Genomic DNA, 14,784 nt, shown 5'->3' on the forward strand with positions numbered 1-14,784 from the left:
TCGCATATTCATCTTTCTGTTTCTGACTTATTTCAATCAACATGATTTTTTCAAGGTCCATCCAAGATTGGCTGAAATCGGTGAAGTCACCATTTTTTACAGCTGAGTAGTATTCCATTGTGTATATATACCACAACTTGCTCAGCCACTCATCTGTTGTTGGACACCTGGGTTGCTTCCAGGTTTTGGCTATTACAAATTGTGCTGCCAAGAACATATGTGTACACAGATCTTTTTGGATGGATGTGTTGGGTTCCTTAGGATATATCCCCAGGAGGGGAATTGCAGGGTCATATGGTAGGTCTATTTCTAGCCTTTTGAGAGTTCTCCAGACTGTTCTCCACAGAGGTTGGACCAATTTACATTCCCACCAGTAGTGCAGGAGGGTTCCTTTGACCCCACACCCTCTCCAGCATTTGCTGCTGTTACCTTTTCTGATGTATGACATTCTCACAGGAGTGAAGTGGTATCTCATTGTTGTCTTGATTTGCATTTCTCTGACAATCAGAGACTTGGAGCATTTTTTCATGTGTTTCTTGGCCTTTTGGATCTCTTTTGTGGTGAATATTCTGTCCAAGTCCTCCCCCCATTTGTGGATGGGGTTATTTGTTGTCTTGTTGTTGAGTCTGGCAAGCTCTTTATATATGTTGGTTGTAAGCTTTTATCTCACAATCATATTGTTCACTATTAAATCAACAATAAAAATATGCAAATGATAGACTAGAAACATGATTCAAACTCAGCTGTCTATTTTGTCTAAAATGTCATCTTTAAAGTGTCTTTTTCATTTATTTATTTATTTATTTATTTACAACAAAGAGAAATAGGGAAGAGAAGAGAGGGGGCTGGAGCCAAGATGGAAGAGTAACAACATCAACATCTCCAGACTTTTTCTGTAAAGCAGCTGCTTGAAACCAGGAAATTCCAAGGGAGGGAAAGATTTCCAGGCTAGTGGTAGAGGAATTATACAAGAGAGGTCAGAGTGGAATCAAGAAAGAGAGCCACAGATTACATATAGACTGGAACAGGCTACAAAAGGACAAAACACATTGAGCAATTTCTGTGAGTTAAAATTAGCCCTCTGTAACCCCCCTCCACCCCAACCATCTCAACCCCATCACTCCAAATAGACCTCTAAGGAAAAATTTCATTCCAAGATTCCAGGATCAGCCAGGAACCATCAGAGGAGCTGTTTTTGTTTTGTTTTGTTGTTTTGTTTTTTTGTTTATCTCTATTTGTCTCCTCAAGGGGGCTGGAACTCTTTCTGATTGATTAACTTTCTTGAGCACTCTTTTGTCTCTTCTAATTCCCTGAGAACATTCTGCCCTAGCTTTTTATCTTTACTTTAGCTCTTTAGCTTGTGCTGGTTTTTTTTAGTTTTTGTTTTATTGCAGAAGGTGAGGAAGTCTAGGATAGACAATTTGAAAGTTTAAACAGCAGACTTATCTTCAGGTGTTTTTTTAAAATTTATTTTTGTTTGTTTGGGTTTGACTTTTTATTGTTGTTGAGGTTGTTTCTGTTGTTAGTTTGGTTTTTTTCTCTTTTTTTGCAATTAGTTTATGTTCCCTTCTCATCCCTCTGACCAAATCCAGCCTTAGCTGTCAGTGTACTGCATCTAATGGTTGTGCTTTCTATTGTGGTAGTAGCTTTTTAAATTTTCTTTACTCTCTCTCTCTTCCCCTCATTTCTTTTTCTTTTTTTTTAATGGTTGTATTTACTTTATTTTTCTTTTAATTTTTTATTTAAGAAAGGATTAATGAACAAAAACATAAGGTAGGAGGGTACAACTCCACATAATTCCCACCACCCAATCTCCATAACCCACCCCCTCCCATGATAGCTTTCCCATTCTCTAGCCCTCTGGGAGCATGGACCCAGGGTCATTGAGGGTTGCAGAAGGTAGAAGGTCTGGCTTCTGTAATTGCTTCCCCGCTGAACATGGGCGTTGACTGGTCGGTCCATACTCCCAGTCTGCCTCTCTCTTTCCCTAGTAAGGTGTGTCTCTGGGGAAGCAGAGCTCCAGGTCACATTGGTGGGGTCTTTAATCCAGGGAAGCCTGGCCAGCATCCTGGTGGCATCTGGAACCTGGTGATTGAAAAGAGGGTTAACATACGAAGCCAAACAATTTGTTGAGCAATCATGGATCCCAAGCTTGGAATAGTGGAGAGGAAGTGTTAGGGAGGTACTCACTGCAAACTCTAATGTACTTCTGCTTTCAGGTATATATTTTGCAGTAGTTTATGGATACGTGTGCACATAAGCTCTCTCTCACAGAAACTGGTGTATATCTAGGTTATGGGACTTTGTTACAAAGTGAACTACCTGAGATGAAATTAGAGTGTACTATAAAAGGAAAGGTCTCACCCGAGTAATGAAGCCGAAGGGTTGTCATTCCACATGTGAAGTCTCTGGACACAGTCTGAGGTGAAGCATGTTGAGGTGGCAATCGTTGCGTTGGTTAGGTTGTGATCGGCGGATGCACTCATTTCTTTTTCTTTCCTTGTCTATGATTTAAAAAATCTTAGCCTTTGCCCCTGTATTTGCCATATTTACTTGTACATATCTGTGATCTTTCTCGTACAATACGACTGAAATGTTGTTTTTAATTTCTTTATTTCATGCTCTCACTCTCTTCCTTTCTTTCTTCTCCCCACAGTCTCCTAAATTTATGTCTGATAGGTAATTGTCTGGTTTTGATTTGTATTTTATTCAACCATTGTTGTTCTTTTGTTTTTGCTTTTGGTGGGGAGAGTTTTTGTAGCTAAAAGGTTCTTGATAAACTGTATTAATCAGTGATTTTGTTGTAATTCTTGTTTCTGATAAGGTTTGTAACCTCAGTCCTAAAAGGCTTTTGGTTTAATGGAGCTTTAACTCACTCAACACAACAACTGAATATAGATAGCCAAGGCACACACACACACATATATAGTCATCAAAGGTAACTCAACTATGGCAATGAATTAGGACAGAAGCCCAGAAAAAAATTCAAAGTAAGCCAGAAGCAAATATAAATAATGAAGATTTGCAAACATTAATTGACCTATTAGTCACAGGAGTGAGGACAGCTATGGAGAAAAAGGTTATCAGAAATAGGTAAACAGCAGATGAGACCATCAACAGATGAAACTAGCTACCTAGAGGTAATTAGAGAACTGAAAGCTGAGATAGCAGAACTAAAAAGTTAAATAGCAGAAAAATAATACTGCACATGAGCAAGGTTAAGAAAAAGAATAGTTGAACAGAAGAAGGAATCTGACAGAAGGGAAAGAAGATTAACAGCAGCAGAAAACAGAATTAGCCAGACAAAGGATGAGCTAAAGAAAACTAAGAAGGAGGTAAAAGAGCTGAAAAAAGAGACTGAGAGACACAGAAAACAACAAGAAATACATATGGGATTATCTCAAAAGAAATAACATTTGCACAACTGGCATTCCAGAAGAAGAAAAAAGAGGAAGGGAAAGAAAACAGTCTAAAGGAAAGAAAACTTCCCAGCCCTAAACAACAGAAAAGACATTAAGATACAAGAGGTCCAAAGAGTCCCAAACAGAAATAACCCAGACCTGAAGACACCAAGACACATCATAGTCACAATGAAAAGAAGTAAGGATAAAGAAAGGATTCTAAAAGCTGCAAGAGAAAAACAAAAGTCATATACAGGGGAAAATCCATAAGACTTTCAGCAGACTTCTCCACACAAAATCTAAAAACCAGAAGAGAATGGCAAGATATCTATCAAGTGCTCAGTGAAAAAGGGTTAAAACTAAGTATAATATATACTGCTAGACTTTCATTCAAACTGGATGGAGAGATCAAAACCTTCTCAGACAGACAACAGTTAAAGGAGGCAACTATCAACTAGCTTGCCCTGAAAGAGGTTCTAAAAGACCTATAAACAAGAACATCACCAAAATACTTGATATATATTAGAGGGGAAAAAAAGAAACCATCAAATAATGGAACCATATTACTTTAAATCCATACTTTCAATAAATGTAAATGGCTTAAATTCACCCATTAAAAGGCATAGAGTGGGAGGATGGATCAGAAAACACAACCCAACCATATGCTGGTTGCAAGAATCCCACCTTACCCAACAAGAGTTAAGGTGAAAGTATGGAAAACTAAAATATAGGCTAATGGAAAACACACACACACACACACACACACACACACACACACACACAAAAGGCAGGAACAGCTATTCTTATCTCTGACACAATCAACTTGAAATTTAAAAAGGTAATAAAGAATAGGCAAGGTCATTACATAATTATCAGAGGATCAATTAACCAAGAAGATGAAACAATCATTAACATCTATGCACCCAATACAGGTCCATCTAAATACATCAGACATCTACTGAAAGATGTACAAAAATAAATCACTAGGAATGCATTCATAGTAGTAGACTTCAACACTCCACTCTCACACATACACAGATCAACTAACCAGAAAATGCACAAAGGAAAAAAGAGATTGAATAGAAGAGATGGACAGACTAAACCTCCTGGACATTTTCAGAGTTCTTCACCCCAAGAAACTGGAGTACACTTTCCTTTCAAATCCACAGAGCACATCCTCAAAGATAGACCATATATTAGGCCACAAAGACAGTATAAAAAATTGAAAAGCATTAAAATCATCCAAAACATCTTCTCAGACATCACTGGAGTAAAGCTAACACTTAAAAACAGTTACTAAAAGTCACAAAATTTGGTAAATCAACAACGTACTGCTTAATAATCACTGGGTCAAAGATGAACAAAAGAAAGAAATTCAGATTTTCCTTGATTCAAATGAAAAGGAAAATGCAAGCTATCAAAATATTCAGGACACAGCCAAAGCCGTACTTAGAGGGAAACTCATAGCCATACAAGACCACATTACAGAAAAAGCTCAAGCAAACAACCTTACTGCACACCCTAAAGACTTAGAAGAAGAGGAACAAAAGAACCATAAAGCAACCAGATGGACTGAAATCACTAAAATTGCAGTTCAAATAATATCAAAAACAAGAGAATCATACAAAAAAGCAATGAAGCCAAATGTTGGTTCTTTGAAAAATTAAACAGAATTGACAAACTCTTAACCAGACTCTCTAAAAAGTAAAGAGATGACTTAGCTAAACAAAATTGTAAACAATAGAGGAGATATCACAGAAGACATCACAGTAATTAAAAAAAAACTATGATAGACTTCTAGAAACAAATATATGCCACCAGCAAAACTATCTGAAAGAAATGGAAGAATTCCTAGAAACATATACCCTTCCAAAACTGAACCAGGAAGAACTACAAAACCTCCATGGAACAATCATAGACAAAAAATCAAAACAGCTATTAAGAATATTCCCAAAAACAAAATTCCAGGACCAGATGGCATTACAAATGAATTCTTCAAAACATTTAGGAAACACTTATACCTATACTTTTAAAGCTCTTCCAAAAAAAAAAAATGAAGCAACAAGAACACTACCTTCCACCTGCTATGAACCCAATATCACCTTGATACCAAAAGTAGGTAGGGACACAACAAAAAAGGAAAATTACAGATCAATATTTCTGATGAACATAAATACTAAAATAAAGAACAAGATCCTGACCAACCAGATACAGCAGTTTATCAAAAAGATTGTCCCTCACGAGCAAATAGGATTTGTTCCAGGAATGCAAGGCTGGTTCAAGATATGCTAGTCAATCAATGTCATTCACCACATCAATAAAAGAAAAACCAAAAACCACATGATTATCTCAATAATGCAGAGAAAGCCTTTGACAAAATCCAACACCCATTCATGCCCAAAACACTGCAATAAATGGAAATAGATGGGAAATTCCTCAAAATAGTGGAATCCATATATAGCAAACCTACAGCCAGCATCATACTCAATGGAAAGAAGCTGAAAGCATTCCCCTTCAGATCCGGGACTAGACAGGGCTGTCCATTATCACCATTACTCTTCAACATAGTATTAGAAGTTCTTGCCATAGCAATCAGGCAAGAGAAAGAAATCAAAGGAATACAGATTGGAAGGGAATATGTCAAGCTCTTACTATTTTCAGATGATATGATAGTATACACAGAAAAACCTAAAGAATTAAGCAGAAAGCTTCTGGAAATCATTAGGCAATATAACATAGTATCAGGCTACAAAATCAGTGTACAAAAATCAGTGGCATTTCTTTATGCAAACACTAAGTCTGAAGAAAAGGATATCCAGAAATCACTCCCATTCACAGTTACAACAAAATAAATAAAATATCTAGGAATGAACCTTATAAAAGAAGAGAACATCTTGTATACTGAAAACTAAGAGTTGCTATTCAAAAAAATAAAAATGATAACAAGAAATAGACAGATATTCCATGCCCATGGACTGGAAGAATTAATAGCATCAAAATGAATATTCTACCCAGAGACATATACAAATTCAATGTGATACCCATCAAAGTTCCACCAAGTTTCTTTAAGAGAATAGAACAAAAATTACAATCATTATTCTGGAACCAGAAAACACCTGCAATCTCCAAAACAATCTTGAGGAAAGAAACAGAAATGGAGGCATTACACTCCCAGATCACAAACCATATTATACAGCCTTGGTAACTGAAACTGCCTGGTACAGGAATAAAAATAGATACACAGACTAGTTGAACAGAATGAAAGTCCAGAACTAAACCCCCACACCTATGGACATCTAATTTTTTATAAAGAGGCCCAAATAATTAAACAGAGGAAGAAGGGAGTTGGGTAGTAGCACAGCAGTGAAGCAGGTATGCAGGTATCTATTTTTCTCTCCCCATTTCTGTCTTCCCCTTCTCTCTACATCTCTCTCTGTCCTAATGACAACATCAATAAAAACAACAATAATAACTACAACAGCAATAAAAAAAAAAACAAGGCCAACAAAAGGGAAAATAAATATTTAAAAAATTGAACAATGGAGGAAGGAGGCTCCATTCATAAATGGTGCTGGAAAAACTGGGTTGAAACACACAGAAGAATGAAACTGAACCACTTTATCTCACGAGAAACAAAAGTCAACTCCAAATGCATAGAGGGCCTGGGTGTTAGACCAGAAACTATCAAATACTTAGAGGAAAACATTGGTGGAACACTTTCCAACCTAAACCTCAAGGATATCTTTGATGGTACAAACCCGATTGCAAGGAAGACTAAAACAAAAACAAATCAATGAGACTATGTCAAATTGAAAAGCTTCTGCACAGCCAAAGAAACAATCACCCAAACAATGAGACCCCTCATAGAATGGGAGATCTTCACATGCCATACATCAGAGAAGATGTACAAAATATACAAAGAGCTCAGGAAACTTAGCAAAAACAAAAAATGCAAGTAACCCCATACAAAAATGGGCAAAGGATATAAACAAAATATTCACTACAGAAGAGATCCAAAAGGCTAACAAACACATGAAAAATTGCTCCAGGTCACTGACTGTCAGAGGAATGCAAATAAATACAACATTTATATATCACCTCACCCATGTTAGATTGGCATACATCAAGAAGGACAGCAGCAACAAATGGTTGTGGGGACAAAGGATCCCTTCTCCACTGCTTTTGGGAATATAGATTGGTCCAACTTCTTGTGGAGAGCAATCTGGAGAACTCTCACAAGGACAGACATGGACGTTCCATGTGACCCAGTAATTTCTCTCCTAGGGATATTCTGCAAAGACTCCATAACACCTAACCAAAAAGATATATGTACACTTATGTTCATAGCAGCATAATTCATAATAGCTAAAACCTAGAAGCAATACAGTTGCCCACCAACAGATGAATAGCTGAGAAAGCAGTGGTATATATACATAATGGAATACTATGCAACTATTAAGAACAATGAACCCATCTTGGATGGAACTAGAAGGAATTATGTTAAGTGAGCTAAGTCATAAAGACAAAGATGAGTATGGGATGATCCCACTTCCATTTTTTTTCATGTGTGCAAATTAATGATTACAGTACAGTTGTTGTTACATGGATACAATTCCTCATTTCCCCATGATAGTTGTCTGCATAATACTCTAACTCCAGTTTAGATCCTTTTCAACATAATGCACCCCAATACATTCCTAGCCATCTCTGCTCTCTTTTTTATCTAGAGGCCTTTTGGCTTTGGTGCAATATAGCAAGCTCAGTTCAAGTTTTACGTTGTGTTTCCCTTACTGTCCTTGTTTCTTAAGTTACACCTATGGCTGAGATCATCCAGCATTCATCCTTCTGAATTTGACTTATTTCACTCTCTATGTAAAAAAGTCAGCCCCAGTGATGACCAAAAACCAAGCAAACAAACAAACACCTGTGCTTCCGTGAGCTGTTTTATTTGTGGGGTTATGTTGAGATGGAAAATCACAGGTGAATTCATGTACTCAGGTTGGCTCATGTTGAGTTCTCTCCAACCCAGAGAGCACATTCCCCAGGAAGAAACACCCTCATGCTATCCCGGCAGGATATTGCAATACAAAATAGGCCAGTAGAATTCCGTATACAGTAAGTATTCTGGAAGCTAATAAGAAGTAAAGAAGGGTGGTAAGTTGATGTCTAACTAAGGTTGGCCAAGAAATGTTTTATTGATAAGTTATTTGAGTCCATGTAGTTTTGACAGAAGTAAAAAGTGAAAACAGTTGTATGTTGAGTATTCTATAAAAAGAGACAGCAAATTCTTTATGATAGCAATGAGTTAAAGGAAGAGTAGGGAGGAAAATAAGACTAGATCAAGGGGTAGAGACAGGTTTTAGAAACTTTTATACAAAGGGAAAGAATATCACTTATACTATGCCAAGTAAGAAGATTCAGGTCACAGGGGAAATTTTTCTCACTCCTCTAGGTTTTTCTGGGGCTGAAGGAATGAATAAATTAGCTGCAGACAGATTAATAGATGAAAGAAACAAATTTAATAACATACCAGTGGAAGACTTGCATGATTTCAATAAGATATATAACATACATATATAATGCTTATCTTGCTTTCAATTAGATTTCTTTTTTTTTATTTAGGAAAGTGTTGTTAAAATTTGGAGGCCCCAGCTGGCTGGGCTAGCTTCACGGGCGGGTAACAGAGATGACCAGAGACATACGGCTGGGCAGGGAAGCTGTATTTCTTTATTCAGGAACAACGATTCATAAACTAAACCAAACTAATCACCAAACAGAACTCTGCTGCCTCTTTCCTGCCTCTTTCCCGGCGGCGGCGCCAAGCACTCTTGAACTCTGGAACTCTCCAACTCTGGAACTCTCTCAGGGTTCCTAGGGGCGGGGCCAAGCGGGCCCACGAAACTAGCAGGACTGATCCAATTTTCTTGGCGGGGGAGAGCTAGAACAACCCAATGTAAAGCATACAATTCCCCCTTTTCTTTTTATGACTACAGTATCAAGGGTGTGGGGTGAACAGAAACCTCTATCATACAGGCATTTTTTAAAAAGGAAACTGGCACAAACATGGAGAAACATGTAAGCAAGTAGCAAGAACCAGTGTGCTGCCAAGGGAAGGCCTGAGGGGGCCATATTTTGACTCTGTGGGCAAAACTTTATCAGCTTAAAAAAAACATTTCTTGCCTCTGGGGGGCGTACTTGTCTCGACAGGCATTTGCATGGGGGTGGGGAACGGCCTAGAGTCCCAAAGGCAGCTGGCTGCAATTTACTTACTATGAAACAAAACCTGTTATTAGCATAACCAAAGCACAATCTAACGTTTCTAATAGAGAAGGAATTTGAGACTTTTACATATCAACAACGTCTTTTTAACCTTTTGTTACACCCATTCAAGATGGAGACACACCCTAGGTGTGCGCAGGAAAGGAAACCTCAGGCATGAGAATAATTAGCATAGCCATTGTGCGATCTACCATTTCTAATAGAGAAGGTAATGGAGAGTTTTACATATCAACAAGTCTATTTAACCTTTTGTTTAGACCAACTTAGTTAAAATATATTGATTGTTAACTAATTTTTACCTCAGACTTTAAATGTAAGTTAATTTTATCTTTATGAGAATTACATTGAAAACCTTTTTCATTTAACTTTGACTAGTAAGAATTTAGCCTTAAAGTTACTGTTTACCAAACTTTAAACATACACATAAACATGGTCATTAATACACAAGGAGAGAAACCTTTGTTAAGAAGACATGTTATTTTAAACACGAATTTAAATCTGTACTGTCTTAGTTGTTGGGGGAGGGGGTTCACCATCTGGAGATGGCTTCCTGCACAACATCACTTCAAGGAATTGCAGGTTGCGATCTCTGCGTACTTCAGCTTGTCTGCCTTCAGATCGGACCGGCAGCTGGAGATATTGTGTGCCCAGTTTCGGCAGGGAGCCCATGGCTCCGGGAGGTCCAGGATCATTCTAGAATTCATAGCATGAGGGCGGGCAGGCCAGCCTTGTAGAAGGCACTGGTCGAGGTGCCCAGGGGTGGCGGCCATGATAGGCCGCTGCAGCCCTGCCCCATGGCCCTGTCATATCTGCTGCCCTGCTCACAGTGGCCGAGCAGCATGGAGGGATCACAAGTCCAGTGCCCTGTGCCACGCGGTGGAGAGCTGGCTCCTGTGGGCTGGCCTGCGTGCTGGCATTGGGCTCCTGCGTGGTGGCATCAGGCTCCAGCGTGTTGGCATCGGGCTCCTGTGTGGTGGCATCGGGCTCCTGTGTGCTGGCGTCTGGCTCTTGTTTGCTGGCGTCAGGCTCCTGTGTGGTGGTGTCGGCCTCCTGCGGGCTGCAGGGCTGTGGGGCTGCGGGTGCAGTGCACGAGGTTGTCTGGGCGCAGCTGGCTCGCTGGCTGTTCCACCAGGTGGAAAAGGCAGCTCCGCGCCTTGCCTCTTGCCCGCTGGCTCTTCCCGACTCCTCTGGCTGTTTTGAGTGCGCCCGAGCACATGGAAACCACAGAGTGGTCCAGAGATAAATGTTCTAGAAATAGCAAAACAGTCTCGTGAAGAAAGAGCAGAGGCCTTTAGAGATCTCTTCACAAGCAGAAGAAAAGGCCATAGTACATAGGTAGCCAAATTGTCTTCACTTATCTGACAGATGCGCAGGTCAGGTCCACGTGGGCGCCATTTGTTGTTAAAATTCAGAGGTTCCAGCTGGCCAGGCTAGCTTCACCAGCGGGTAACAGAGACGACCAGAGACATACGGCTGGGCAGGGAAGCTTTATTTCTTTATTCAGGAACAACGATTCATAAACTAAACCAAACTAATCACCAAACAGAACTCTGCTGCCTCTTTCCCCGTGGTGGCGCCAAGCACTCTCAAACTCTGGAACTCTCCAACTCTGGAACTCTCTCGAGGTTCCTAGGGGTGGGGCCAAGTGGGCCCGCGAAACTAGCAGGACTGATCCAATTTTCTTGGTGGGGGAGAGCTAGAACAACCCAATGTAAAGCATACAACAAGAAAGGATTAATTAACAACACCATTGGGTAGGAGGGGGACAACTCCACACAATTCCCACCACCCAATATCCATATCCCACCCCCTCCCATGATAGCTTTCCCATTCTCTAGCCCTCTGGGAGCATGGACCCAGGGTCATTGTGGGTTACAGAAGGTAGAAGGTCTGGCTTCTGTAATTGCTTCCCCACTGAACATGGGCGTTGACTGGTTGGTCCATACTCCCAGTCTGCCTCTCTCTTTCCCTAGTAGGGTGTGTCTCTGGGGAAGCTGAGCTTCATGGCATCTGGAACCTGGTGACTGGTGACTGAAAAGAGAGTTAACATACGAAGCCAAACAAATTGTTGAGCAATCATGGACTCAAAGCTTGGAATAGTGGAGAGGAAGTGTTAGGGGGTATTCACTGCAAACTCTAATGTACTTCTGCTTTCAGGTATATATTTTGCAGTAGTTTATGGATACGTGTGAACATATGCTCTCTCTCACAGAAACTGGTGTATATCTAGGTTTTGTGACTTTGTTAGAAAGTGAACCACCTGAGATGGAACTAGAGTATACTATGAAAGGAAAGGTCTCACCTGAGTAATGAAGCTGAAGGGTTGTCATTCCACTCTTGAAGTCTCTGGACACAGTCTGAAGTGAAGCATGTTGAGGTGGCAATCGTTGTGTTGGTTAGGTTGTGATCGGCAGATGCAATATTATTTGCTATGGATTGGGAGAGGCATATGGGAAAGTGGGCCCTATCCAAGGGTTCCAGGACTGGGGGAAGTAGCGGCTCTATAGTGGAGATGTGAGGTTCCTGCTGTCTTAGGGTTCAAAAAGACAATCGATAGTTAATGTTATCATCACATTATTTGTTAATTGGGTTAACTTTGAAAAGTCCTTTTGTTAGGGTTTGCTGTACAGTACCCAGTATCTTGTATATAGCTGTGCTATTGGATGCTTCTGATCTACTTGGTCTAGGCTTTTGAGAGAGTCCCCATATCAAATACACAGCCTATATATTAAAAAGATTCAGTTTGTGTTTTGAAAAACTTTGAGACATACAATTGATTTCCCCCCTCTCATATTAATTAACTAGTGATTTATATGTCTACATTTTGCTAAGAGTGTACATAAACACCATTCCCACCACCAAAAGACTGTGACCCATCCCTCCCACCCACTCCCACCCCCCACTGGCCCAGGAAGCTGCATGTCTACCCCTCACCACTGGGTTTTTACTTTGGTGCCCTACTTACAATTTGGTCAGGTCCTGCTTTTAGTTTCCCTTTCATATCTTCTTAGTCAACTTCTATTGATGAGTGGGATCATCCCATACTCATCTTTATCTTTCTCACTTAACATAATTCCTTCTAGCTCTCACCAAGATGGGTCAGAGAAGGTGGGTTCATTGTTCTTGATAGCTGCATAGTATTCCATTATGTATATATACCACAGCTTTCTCAGCCACTCATCTGTTGTTGGGCACCTGGGTTGCTTCCAGGTTTTAGCTATTATGAATTGTGCTGCTATGAACATAGGAGTACACACCTCTTTTTGGTTGGGTGTTATGGAGTCCTTGGGGTATAACCCCAGGAGAGGAATTACTGGATCGTATGGAAGGTCAACTAGATTTCTTCAGTAGAAAGTTTGTCCTTGGAAATAAACTGAAATCTACGTAAACTGCATCCTTAAGTAATGGAAAGCTTCTTCAGAGGCTCTTGGAGTCTTGAAGTGGCACAAATTCTGTATTTTGAGCACACTGAATTTAGGCTACCTGACTCTTTTGAGGAGATTTGTCCCACAGAAGTCACTGCAAGATTTCAAGCAGAGGAGTGACAGGATACAATTTAGAAGGGCCCCTCTAGATACTACCTTGAAAATATACTGTAAAGAGCAAGATTGGAAGCAAGGAGAATAGTAATGAGGTTAAATCACAGTGCAGGCCAGAAATCAAGATTGGATGGCCCTAGGTGTTAGGGTTGTTATTGGTGAATACTCATTAAACCATAGACACAATTTTAAGACAAGGCCAACAGGATTTGCTGGTAGATGCATGACAGCATACAACATTTCAATAACAGGTGCAGGGCAGTGGCACACCTAGTTGACTGCAAAGGTTACCATGTACACCAATCTGAATTCAAGCCCCCAGTCCTCACCTGCAGATGAGAAGCTTCAGAAGTGCTTAAGCAGGTCTACAGTGCCTCTCCTTTTCTCTATCCTATAAAATAAAGAAATGTCAAGTATTTTCAAGGAACAAAAGGTACCTGGAAGGTCCTACCCAGAAAATGGGAATGGTGACAGGTGTGGTTTAGAAAGGTGGAAGTGGGGTTTGGGTGTTAAAAGCTAGACCTGTGAGCTTCTTGATCTCTCTGCCCAGATATCATCATGTATCAACTTTCTCTCTCTCTCTTTCTCTCTCTCTGTGTGTGTGTCTTTCTTTCTCTCATGTTCTAACATGAATGTTCTCAATTTTCTTGAATAAAATTTAAAATTCCTGAAAATCATGCTCTTTTCTCAATTCTTTGTTGAGATAATGCATGACAAACTTTTTAAATGTTGGGGAAGCTAGCATCGGCCTCCTTCCCCTACCACAACATTTGGTGATCCAGAACCAGGAGCTGAGTTTCAGGTATTTTAAACTTTTTCACTTAAATCTACCTCCACTGAAACCATGTGTTTATTCTTACTCCAGTGCCAGGAATAATTGTGGCTTTTCTTTCCAAGACAACTTTCCTAATGCCTTGATTCTCCAACTTGCTGGATTTTGGGTGCTTATGGCCTTAAGCTCTTTAAACCTGCCACACTTATTTTTAATTACAGTGACTTCCTTCACCATGCCATTTATTTCTCGGCTGGGCCTTCTCTTCCCACCTGAATCTTGTAACCATCTCCTAAGTAACTTTCTATGCTACAGGTTCATCTGTCTTTTTTCTGACCTCCATACTGAGAATGTTTCTTTGAACTTACATTTTACCCCTATAGTCTAAAATTTCTAATCTGTAATATTATGATCTGTAACTCCACTTTTCCTTCTGGCCTGCTACCCAAGGTTTCCTTACCCAAGAGAATTAACCAGGTATGTCGTGTGTGTGTGTGTGTGATCTTTTTTCAATTCTATTTTTAGCCACATGGCCATGGCCCCATCTCTGTCCCCATGACTTTCAACCATGTGGTACCCAGGCACCATGTTATTTTACAGTTACCACAAACACCAGCCATGTGGTCATGGGCAGTCTTGGTGTATTGAGGTCTCAAACTAATACTGTGCCTTAATAAATATCCCCCTTAAGCTAGTAAGTACTTAAAAAATATTTGGCTGTCCTGGGCCAAATATTTGGGGGCATATAAATTAATGATGGTTATGTCTTCCTGTTGAATCGATCTTCTGACCA

Source organism: Erinaceus europaeus, chromosome 13 (assembly GCF_950295315.1).
Source record: "Erinaceus europaeus chromosome 13, mEriEur2.1, whole genome shotgun sequence".
Lineage (NCBI taxonomy): Eukaryota > Metazoa > Chordata > Mammalia > Eulipotyphla > Erinaceidae > Erinaceus > Erinaceus europaeus.